Genomic DNA, 10,000 nt, shown 5'->3' with positions numbered 1-10,000 from the left:
GGGCGTCCGGGGCTCCCTTCCCCAGGCCAACGGCATGCCAGAGTGCCCAGGACGGGCTCCACGAGTCCCGGGCGTCCGGGGCTCCCTTCCCCGGGACACCGGCTTGTCAGAGTGCCCATGACGGGCTCCACGGGTCCCGGGTATCTGGGACTCCCTTCCCTGGGCCAACGGCATGCCGGAGTTCCCAGGACAGGCTCCACGGGTCCCGGGCGTCCGGGGCTCCCTTCCCCGGTCCGACGGCTTGTCAGAGTGCCCAGGACGGGCTCCACGGCTCCCGGGCGTCCGGGGTTCCCTTCCCCGGGTCAGCGGCATGTCAGAGTGCCCAGGACGAGTTCCACGGGTCCCGGGCAGTCCTCCCCCGGGCGTCCGGGGCTCCCTTCCCCGGGCCGTCGGCAGGTCAGAGTGCCCAGGACGGGCTCCATGGGTCCCGGACAGTCCTCCCCCCGGGCGTCCGGGGCTCCCTTCCCCGGGCAGACGGCAGGTCAGAGTGCCCAGGACGGGCTCCACGGGTCCCGGGCAGTCCTCCCCCCGGGCGTCCGGCGCTCCCTTCTCCAGGCCGATGGCAGGTCAGAGTGACCAGGACGGGCTCCACGGGTCCCGGGCAGTCCTCTCCCGGGCGTACGTAGTGGAGAAGCGTGGCTCAGTGGTTAGAGGCGGCAGACCCGGAAGCTGAGATCGGCTGTGGACCAGGGTTCGATTCCCCGCCTCGGCGGGTCTCGGGCTCAAAAAATTCCACGGACTCGACAATTCTCGCTCCGGTGCCTACTCGACTCACGGGGTCACACTCTGCGACTCTGGGCAATAGCTTGCTTAATCTCCACTACGGCCCCTCGCGGTGGGATGCCTGGCTTTCACCTTGTGGATACCCTGCCGGGGTATCTCACAGGGGAATACCAGGACGGGTTCCCTAAGCAAGCGCCTTGATGCCTTCGGGTGATACGTGCGCTATATAAGTCGCAATACATTTACATTTACATTTACGTGGTTGTCCGACAGATTCGGGCAGATGTGCTTTTACGAACCGGATCGGAATCGGCCCAAATAATAATAATAATAATAATAATCCACATTTGTAAGGCGCACAATCACCCGTAAGGGTCTCTAGGCGCTAGGGGCCGTTGGGAAGATTAAGCAAGCTATTGCCCAGAGTCACATGGTGCTGGGCTAATCTGCCGCCGGTGCCGGGGATCGAACCGTGATCCCCAGATTCCAGAGTCAGCCGCCCTAGCCGCGGCGCCAGCTATTTCCCAGAGTCACGTGGTGCTGGGCTAATCTGCGGCCGGTGCCGGGGATCGAACCCTGATCTCTGGGATGCTCGAGGGTTACTACGCGCTCTACAAAAACCTTAAATAAAAAAATCTCCAGATTCCGGAGTCAGCCGCCCTAGCCGCGGCGCCAGCTATTTCCCAGAGTCACCTGGTGCTGGGCTAATCTGCGGCCGGTGCCGGGGATCGAACCGTGATCTCCAGATTCCGGAGTCAGCCTCCCTAGCCGCGGCGCCAGCTATTTCCCAGAGTCACGTGGTGCTGGGCTAATCTGCGGCCGGTGCCGGGGATCGAACCCTGATCTCTGGGATGCTCGAGGGTTACTACGCGCTCTACAAAAACCTTAAATAAAAAAATCTCCAGATTCCGGAGTCAGCCGCCCTAGCCGCGGCGCCAGCTATTTCCCAGAGTCACCTGGTGCTGGGCTAATCTGCCGCCGGTGCCGGGGATCGAACCGTGATCCCCAGATGGGGATATCCCAAAAATCTGGCATGGATACGGCCCGCCAGGACTGGTTTGGGCACCCCTGATATAGAGGCAGTCAACGCGAAATCTGCTGGGTTCGATTCCGATCCGTGTCAGAAGGACCGTAGGGCTTGGGAGTCCGTACAACAGGGGTGCCCAAACCTGTCCTGGCGGGCCGTATCCATGCCAGATTTTTGGGATATCCCCATCTGGTGATCACGGTTCGATCCCCGGCGCCGGCGGCAGATCAGAGTGCCCAGGACGGGGTCCATGTGACCCGGGCAGTCCTATCCCCTGGGTGTACGTGGTTGTCCGACATGTCGGTCGTATTTGCTTTTACGTACCGGATCGGAATCGGCCCCCATAAAATCGTACGTAAAGTATATAGCAAATCAACCTGAAATCTGCTGGGTCAGAAAGGGCTCGATTCCGATCCGTGTCGGAAGGTTAGGAGTCCGTACGAATTTGTCGGGACGGCATGGCAGAGTGCCCGGGACGGGCTCCATGCGTCCCGGGCATTCGTCCCCCGGGCGTCCGGGGCTACATCCAGGCTGACGGTATGGCAGAGTGCCCGGGTCGGGCTCCATGGTTTTCACGGTGGTCCTCCCCTGGGTGTCAGGGGGCTCCTGGCCGACGGCATGGAAAAGTACCCAGGACGGGCTCCATGCGTCCCGGGCATTTGTCCCCCGGGCGTCCGGGGCTCCATCCAGGCCGACGGCATGGCAGAGTGCCCGGGTCGGGCTCCATGGTTTCCAGGGTGGTCCTCCCCAGGGTGTCGGGGCGCTCCATGCCGAAGGCATGGAAAAGTGCCCAGGACGGGCTCCATGCGTCCCGGGCATTTGTCCCCCGGGCGTCCGGGGCTCCATCCAGGCCGACGGCATGGCAGAGTGCCCGGGTCGGGCTCCATGGCTTTCACGGTGGTCCTCCCCTGGGTGTCTGGGGGCTCCAGGCCGAAGGCATGGAAAAGTGCCCAGGACGGGCTCCATGCATCCCGGGCACGGGCACGGGGACGGGGACAGGGTCGGGAGAGTCCAGGCGGCTTCACTTCCGTGTCCAGCCATCTGATCGCCCAGATTCCCTCGGCCATCTGGTCGCCCGGATCCCCTCGGGCATCTGGTCGCCCGCAATGCTTTCCTATGGGGCGACCAGATGGCCGAACTTCCCTGGAAGTCCCGATGAGGTGCCATTCGCCGCCCGGATCCCAGCGAGGGCTCCAGGAGGTTGGGTACATTCGCGCCTTGGGTCCCCTCTGTCACCTCGCGTGCACAGATTACAAGAAAAGGGGGTAATTTTCCTCCGGATTACTAGGGAGAAGGGTACGCCCGGACACCCCTCCGAGGCTGGTGGTTCTCTGCCATGGGGACCAGATGGGCTATGCCTGGGCAACACCTCCCTAGGCCACCCGGGGCTTCCTTCCTCCAGGCCAACTGCATGTCAAATTGCCCAGGACGGGCTCCATGGCTCCTGGGCAGTCGTCCCCCGGGCGTCCGGGGCTCCATCCAGGCTGACGGCATTGAAAAGTGCCCAGGACGGGCTCCATGCGTCCCGGGCATTCGTCCCCTGGGCGTCCGGGGCTCCATCTAGGCTGACGGTATGGCAGAGTGCCCGGGTCGGGCTCCATGGCTTTCACGGTGGTCCTCCCCTGGGTGTCTGGGGGCTCCAGGCCGAAGGCATGGAAAAGTGCCCAGGACGGGCTCCATGCATCCCGGGCACGGGCACGGGGACGGGGACAGGGTCGGGAGAGTCCAGGCGGCTTCACTTCCGTGTCCAGCCATCTGATCGCCCAGATTCCCTCGGCCATCTGGTCGCCCGGATCCCCTCGGGCATCTGGTCGCCCGCAACGCTTTCCTATGGGGCGACCAGATGGCCGAACTTCCCTGGAAGTCCCGATGAGGTGCCATTCGCCGCCCGGATCCCAGCGAGGGCTCCAGGAGGTTGGGTACATTCGCGCCTTGGGTCCCCTCTGTCACCTCGCGTGCACAGATTACAAGAAAAGGGGGTAATTTTCCTCCGGATTACTAGGGAGAAGGGTACGCCCGGACACCCCTCCGAGGCTGGTGGTTCTCTGCCATGGGGACCAGATGGGCTATGCCTGGGCAACACCTCCCTAGGCCACCCGGGGCTTCCTTCCTCCAGGCCAACTGCATGTCAAATTGCCCAGGACGGGCTCCATGGCTCCTGGGCAGTCGTCCCCCGGGCGTCCGGGGCTCCATCCAGGCTGACGGCATTGAAAAGTGCCCAGGACGGGCTCCATGCGTCCCGGGCATTCGTCCCCTGGGCGTCCGGGGCTCCATCTAGGCTGACGGTATGGCAGAGTGCCCGGGTCGGGCTCCATGGCTTTCACGGTGGTCCTCCCCTGGGTGTCTGGGGGCTCCAGGCCGAAGGCATGGAAAAGTGCCCAGGACGGGCTCCATGCATCCCGGGCACGGGCACGGGGACAGGGTCGGGAGAGTCCAGGCGGCTTCACTTCCGTGTCCAGCCATCTGATCGCCCAGATTCCCTCGGCCATCTGGTCGCCCGGATCCCCTCGGGCATCTGGTCGCCCGCAACGCTTTCCTATGGGGCGACCAGATGGCCGAACTTCCCTGGAAGTCCCGATGAGGTGCCATTCGCCGCCCGGATCCCAGCGAGGGCTCCAGGAGGTTGGGTACATTCGCGCCTTGGGTCCCCTCTGTCACCTCGCGTGCACAGATTACAAGAAAAGGGGGTAATTTTCCTCCGGATTACTAGGGAGAAGGGTACGCCCGGACACCCCTCCGAGGCTGGTGGTTCTCTGCCATGGGGACCAGATGGGCTATGCCTGGGCAACACCTCCCTAGGCCACCCGGGGCTTCCTTCCTCCAGGCCAACTGCATGTCAAATTGCCCAGGACGGGCTCCATGGCTCCTGGGCAGTCGTCCCCCGGGCGTCCGGGGCTCCATCCAGGCTGACGGCATTGAAAAGTGCCCAGGACGGGCTCCATGCGTCCCGGGCATTCGTCCCCTGGGCGTCCGGGGCTCCATCTAGGCTGACGGTATGGCAGAGTGCCCGGGTCGGGCTCCATGGTTTTCACGGTGGTCCTCCCCTGGGTGTCTGGGGGCTCCAGGCCGAAGGCATGGAAAAGTGCCCAGGACGGGCTCCATGCGTCCCGGGCATTCGTCCCCCGGGCGTCCGGGGCACCCATCTCCATGAGGCCAACGGCATTGGCAAAGTACCCAGGACGGGCTCCATGGGTCCCGGGCAGACCTCCCCCCGGGCGTCCGGGGCTCCCACCTCCAGGCCGACGGAATGTCAAAGTACCCAGGACGGGCTCCATGGGTCCCGGGCAGCTTCCCCCGGGGCGTCCGGGGCACCCACCTCCAGGCCGACGGCATGTCAAAGTACCCAGGACGGGCTCCACGGGTCCCGGGCATTCCTCCCCCAGGTCGTCCGGGCCCTAGAGCTCCGGTGGTCCAACCTGCGCCTGAGGCCCAGCCGGGGTCCAAGAGCCCTGCCTTGCGTGGGCAGGCAGTCAGGAACCCTACCGCGAAGGCTTGGGATGGATGGGGAGCTGGGAGTCCTTTCGATCCCGGCCCTCTGGTCGCCCGCGATGCTTTCCAATGGGGCGACCAGATGGCCGGGCTTCCCTGGAAGTCCCGATGAGGTGCCATTCGGCTCCTGGATCCCAGCTAGGGCTCCATGAGGTCGGGTTCTTTTACGCCTTGGGTCCCCTCTGTCACCTCGCGTGCACGGATTGCAAGAAAGGGGGGTAATTTCCCTCCGGATTACTAGGGGCAGGGTACGCCCGGACACCTCTCCAGGGCTGGTGGTTCTCTGCCCGGGGGACCAGATGAGATATGCCTGGGCAACACCTCTCCCGGGCGTCTGGGGGCTCCATTCTCCGGGCCAACGGCATGGCTCAATGCCCAGGACGGGCTCCACGTGTCCCGGACAGACCTCCCCTGGGCGTCCGGGGCACCCATCTCCATGAGGCCAACGGGATGGCAAAGTACCCGGGAAGGGCTCCACGGGTCCCGGGCAGCCTTCCCCCGGGCGTCCGGGGCTCCCACCTTTAGGCCGACGGCATGTCACACTGCCCAGGACGGGCTCCATGGGCCCCGGACAGACCTCCCCCGGGCGTCTGGGGCACCCATCTCCAGGAGGCCAACGGGATGGCAAAGTACCCGGGAAGGGCTCCACGGGTCCCGGGCATCCTTCCCCCGCTCGTCCGGGGCTCCCACCTCCAGGCCGACGGCATGTCACAGTGCCCAGGACGGGCCCCATGGGCCCCGGACAGCCCTCCCCCCGGGCGTTCGGGGCACATATCTCCAGGAGGCCAACGGCGTTGCAAAGTACCCGGAAAGGACTCCACGGGTACCGGGCAGTCCTCCCCCCGGGCGTCCGGGGCACCCATCTCCATGAGGCCAACGGCATTGGCAAAGTACCCGGGAGGGGCTCCACGGGTCCCGGGCAGGCCTCCCCCGGGCGTCCAGGGCACCCACCTCAAGGCCGACGGCATGTAAAAGTGCCCAGGACGGGCTCCATGGGTCCCGGGCAGCCCACCCCCGGGCATCCGGGGCACCCATCTCCAGGAGGCCAACGGCGTTGCAAAGTACCCGGGAAGGGCTCCACGGGTACCGGGCAGTCCTCCCCCGGGCGTCCGGGGGCTCCCTTCTCCAGGCCGACGGCATGGTTCAATGCCCAGGACGGGACGTCAAGTGGCCAGGACGGGCTCCATGCGTCCCGGGCATTCGTCCCGGGACGGGGACGGGGTGGGGAAGAGTCCAGGCGGCTTCACCTCCATGCCCAGCCATCTGGTCGCCCGGATTCCCTCGGCCATCTGGTCGCCCGGATCCCCTCGGGCATCTGGTCGCCCGCAACGCTTTCCTATGGGGGGGACCAGATGGCCGAACTTCCCTGGAAGTCTTAATGAGGTGCCATTCGCCTCCCGGATCCCAGCGAGGGCTCCATGAGGTCGGGTTCTTTCACGCCTTGGGTCCCCTCTGTCACCTCGCGTGCACAGATTGCAAGAAAGGGGGGTAATTTGCCTCCGGATTACTATGGGGCAGGGTATGCCCGGACACCCCTCCAGGGTTGGTGGTTCTCTGCCATGGGGACCAGATGGGATATGCCTGGGCAACACCTCCCTAGGCCACCCGGAGCTTCCTTCCTCCAGGCCAACTGCATGTCAAATTGCCCAGGACGGGCTCCATGGCTCTTGGGCAGTCGTCCCCCGGGCGTCCGGTGCTCCATCCAGGCCGACGGCATGGCAAAGTGCCCGGGACAGGCTCCATGCGTCCCGGGCCTTCGCCCCCCCGGGCGTCCGGGGCTCCATCCAGGCTGACGGCATGGCAGAGTGCCCAGGACGGGCTCCACGGGCCCCGGTCATCCGGGGCACCCTTCCCCGGGCCAGCGGCATGTCAGAGTGCCCAGGACCAGTTCCACGGGTCCCGGGCAGTCCTCCCCCGGGCGTCCGGGGCTCCCTTCCCCGGGCCAAAGCATTTCAGAGTGCCCAGGACGGGCTCCACGGGTTCCGGGCGTCCAGGTCTCCCTTCCCCGGGCCAACGGCTTGTCAGAGTGCCCAGGACGGGCTCCACGGGCCCCGGGCGTCCGGGGCACCCTTCCCCGGGCCAGCGGCATGTCAGAGTGCCCAGGACGAGTTCCACGGGTCCCGGGCAGTCCTCCCCCCCGGGTGTCCGGGGCTCCCTTCCCCGGGCCAAAGCATTTCAGAGTGCCCAGGACGGGCTCCACGGGTCCCGGACGTCCGGGGCACCCTTCCCCGGGCCAACGGCATACAGGAGTGCCCAGGACGGGCTCCACGGGTCCCGGACGTCCGGGGCTCCCTTCCCCGGGCCAACGGCATACAGGAGTGCCGAGGACGGGCTCCACAGGTCCCGGTCGTCTGGGGCTCCCTTCCCCGGGCCAACGGCTTGTCAGAGTGCCAAGGACGGGCTCCACGGGTCCCGGTCGTCTGGGGTCCCTCCCCCGGGCCAACAGCAGGTCAGAGTGCCCAGGACGGGCTCCACGGGTCCCGGGCAGCCCACCCCCCGGGCGTTCGGGGCACCCATCTCCAGGAGGCCAACGGCGTTGCAAAGTACCCGGGAAGGGCTCCACGGGTACCGGGCAGTCCTCCCCCGGGCGTCCGGGGCTCCCTTCTCCAGGCCAACGGCATGGTTCAATGCCCAGGACGGGCTCCATGTGTCCCAGACAGACCTCCCCCGGGCGTCCGGGGCACCCATCTCCAGGCCAACGGCATGGCTCAATGCCCAGGACGGGCTCCATGGGTCCGGGGAGGCGTCCCATGCGCCTCCGGGCTTGGGAGCCCCGGCTGGGTCCAGGGGCCCGGGCGGGCCCCGGGTCAGGTGCTCCGGCCCTGGTCCCTGTCTCCCAGCCTACCGCACTGCCAAGGGCCTAGGAATGGGTTCTGTTGTTCCCGGGGAGCCTCCCCTTGCTTGGCTGGGTTCAGGAGCAGTGGCTAGGGCCCCTGAGGGCCCGGGGAGGGCGGCCTCCCCACCCCGGGCTCTGTCCTTGGTCCTGCTGCATGGCAGGGTGCCCGGGACGGGGTCCGGAGGGACCGGGGAGGCGTCCCATGCACCTCCGGGCTTGGGAGCCCTGGCTCGGTCCAGGGGCCCGGGCGGGCCCCGGGTCGGGTGCTCCGGCCCTGGTCCCTGTCTCCCAGCCTACCGCACTGCCAAGGGCCTAGGAATGGGTTCCGTTGTTCCCGGGGAGCCTCCCCTTGCTTGGCTGGGTTCAGGAGCAGTGGCTAGGGCCCCTGAGGGCCCGGGGAGGGCGGCCTCCCCACCCCGGGCTCTGTCCTTGGTCCTGCTGCATGGCAGGGTGCCCGGGACGGGGTCCGGAGGGACCGGGGAGGCGTCCCATGCACCTCCGGGCTTGGGAGCCCCGGCTGGGTCCAGGGGCCCGGCCGGGCCCCGGGTCGGGTGCTCCGGCCCAGGGCCCTGTCTCCCAGCCTGCCGCACTGCCAATGGCCCGGGAAGGGGTTCCGATGTGCCCGGGGAGCCTCCCCTTGCTTGGCTGGGTTCAGGAGCAGTGGCTAGGGCCCCTGAGGGCCCGGGGAGGGCGGCCTCCCCACCCCGGGCTCTGTCCTTGGTCCTGCTGCGTGGCAGGGTGCCCAGGACGGGGTCCGGAGGGACCGGGGAGGCGTCCCATGCACCTCCGGGCTTGGGAGCCCCGGCTGCGTCCAGGGGCCCGGCCGGGCCCCGGGTCGGGTGCTCCGGCCCTGGGCCCTGTCTCCCAGCCTGCCGCACTGCCAAGGGCCCGGGAAGGGGTTCCGATGTGCCCGGGGAGCCTCCCCTTGCTTGGCTGGGTTCAGGAGCAGTGGCTAGGGCCCCTGAGGGCCCGGGGAGGGCGGCCTCCCCACCCCGGGCTCTGTCCTTGGTCCTGCTGCGTGGCAGGGTGCCCGGGACGGGGTCTGGAGGGACCGGGGAGGCGTCCCATGCGCCTCCGGGCTTGGGAGCCCCGGCTGGGTCCAGGGGCCCGGGCGGGCCCCGGGTCGGGTGCTCCGGCCCTGGGCCCTGTCTCCCAGCCTGCCGCACGGCCAAGGGCCCGGGAAGGGGTTCCGATGTGCCCGGGGAGCCTCCCCTTGCTTGGCTGGGTTCAGGAGCAGTGGCTAGGGCCCCTGAGGGCCCGGGGAGGGCGGCCTCCCCACCCCGGGCTCTGTCCTTGGTCCTGCTGCGTGGCAGGGTGCCCGGGACGGGGTCCGGAGGGACCGGGGAGGCGTCCCATGCGCCTCCGGGCTTGGGAGCCCCGGCTGGGTCCAGGGGCCCGGGCGGGCCCCGGGTCGGGTGCTCAGGCCCTGGGCCCTGTCTCCCAGCCTGCCGCACTGCCAAGGGCCCGGAAAGGGGTTCCGATGTGCCCGGGGAGCCTCCCCTTGCTTGTCTGTGTTCAGGAGCTCCATCCGGGGCCCCTGAGGGCCCCGGGGAGGGTGGCCTCCCCACCCCGGGCTCCGTCCTGGGTCCTGCCGCGGGGCAGGGTGCCGGGACGGGGTCTGGCGGGCCCGGGGAGGCTTCCCCTGTGCCTCCGGGCCTGGGAGCCCCGGCTGGGTCCAGGGGCCCGGTCGGGGCCCCGGGTCGGGCGCTCCGGCCCTGGGCCCGGTCCCCCGGGCTGCCGCTCCACCCAGGGCCCAGGACAGGGGTCCGTCGGTCCCTTGCAGGCCTCCCCTGCTTGTCAAGGTGTAAGCGGGCCCCGGGTCGGAGGGCCCGCCGGCCCCTGGCAGCCTCCATGGCTGTGGCCCGGCTGGGGCCCCGGGCCTCCGGCCCGCCATGCCCCGGGCGCCCGCTCCCTCCTTCGTGGGG

Source organism: Lissotriton helveticus, chromosome 1_1, assembly GCF_964261635.1.
Source record: "Lissotriton helveticus chromosome 1_1, aLisHel1.1, whole genome shotgun sequence".
Taxonomy (NCBI): domain Eukaryota; kingdom Metazoa; phylum Chordata; class Amphibia; order Caudata; family Salamandridae; genus Lissotriton; species Lissotriton helveticus.
Note: the sequence above shows the minus strand (reverse complement) of the source record.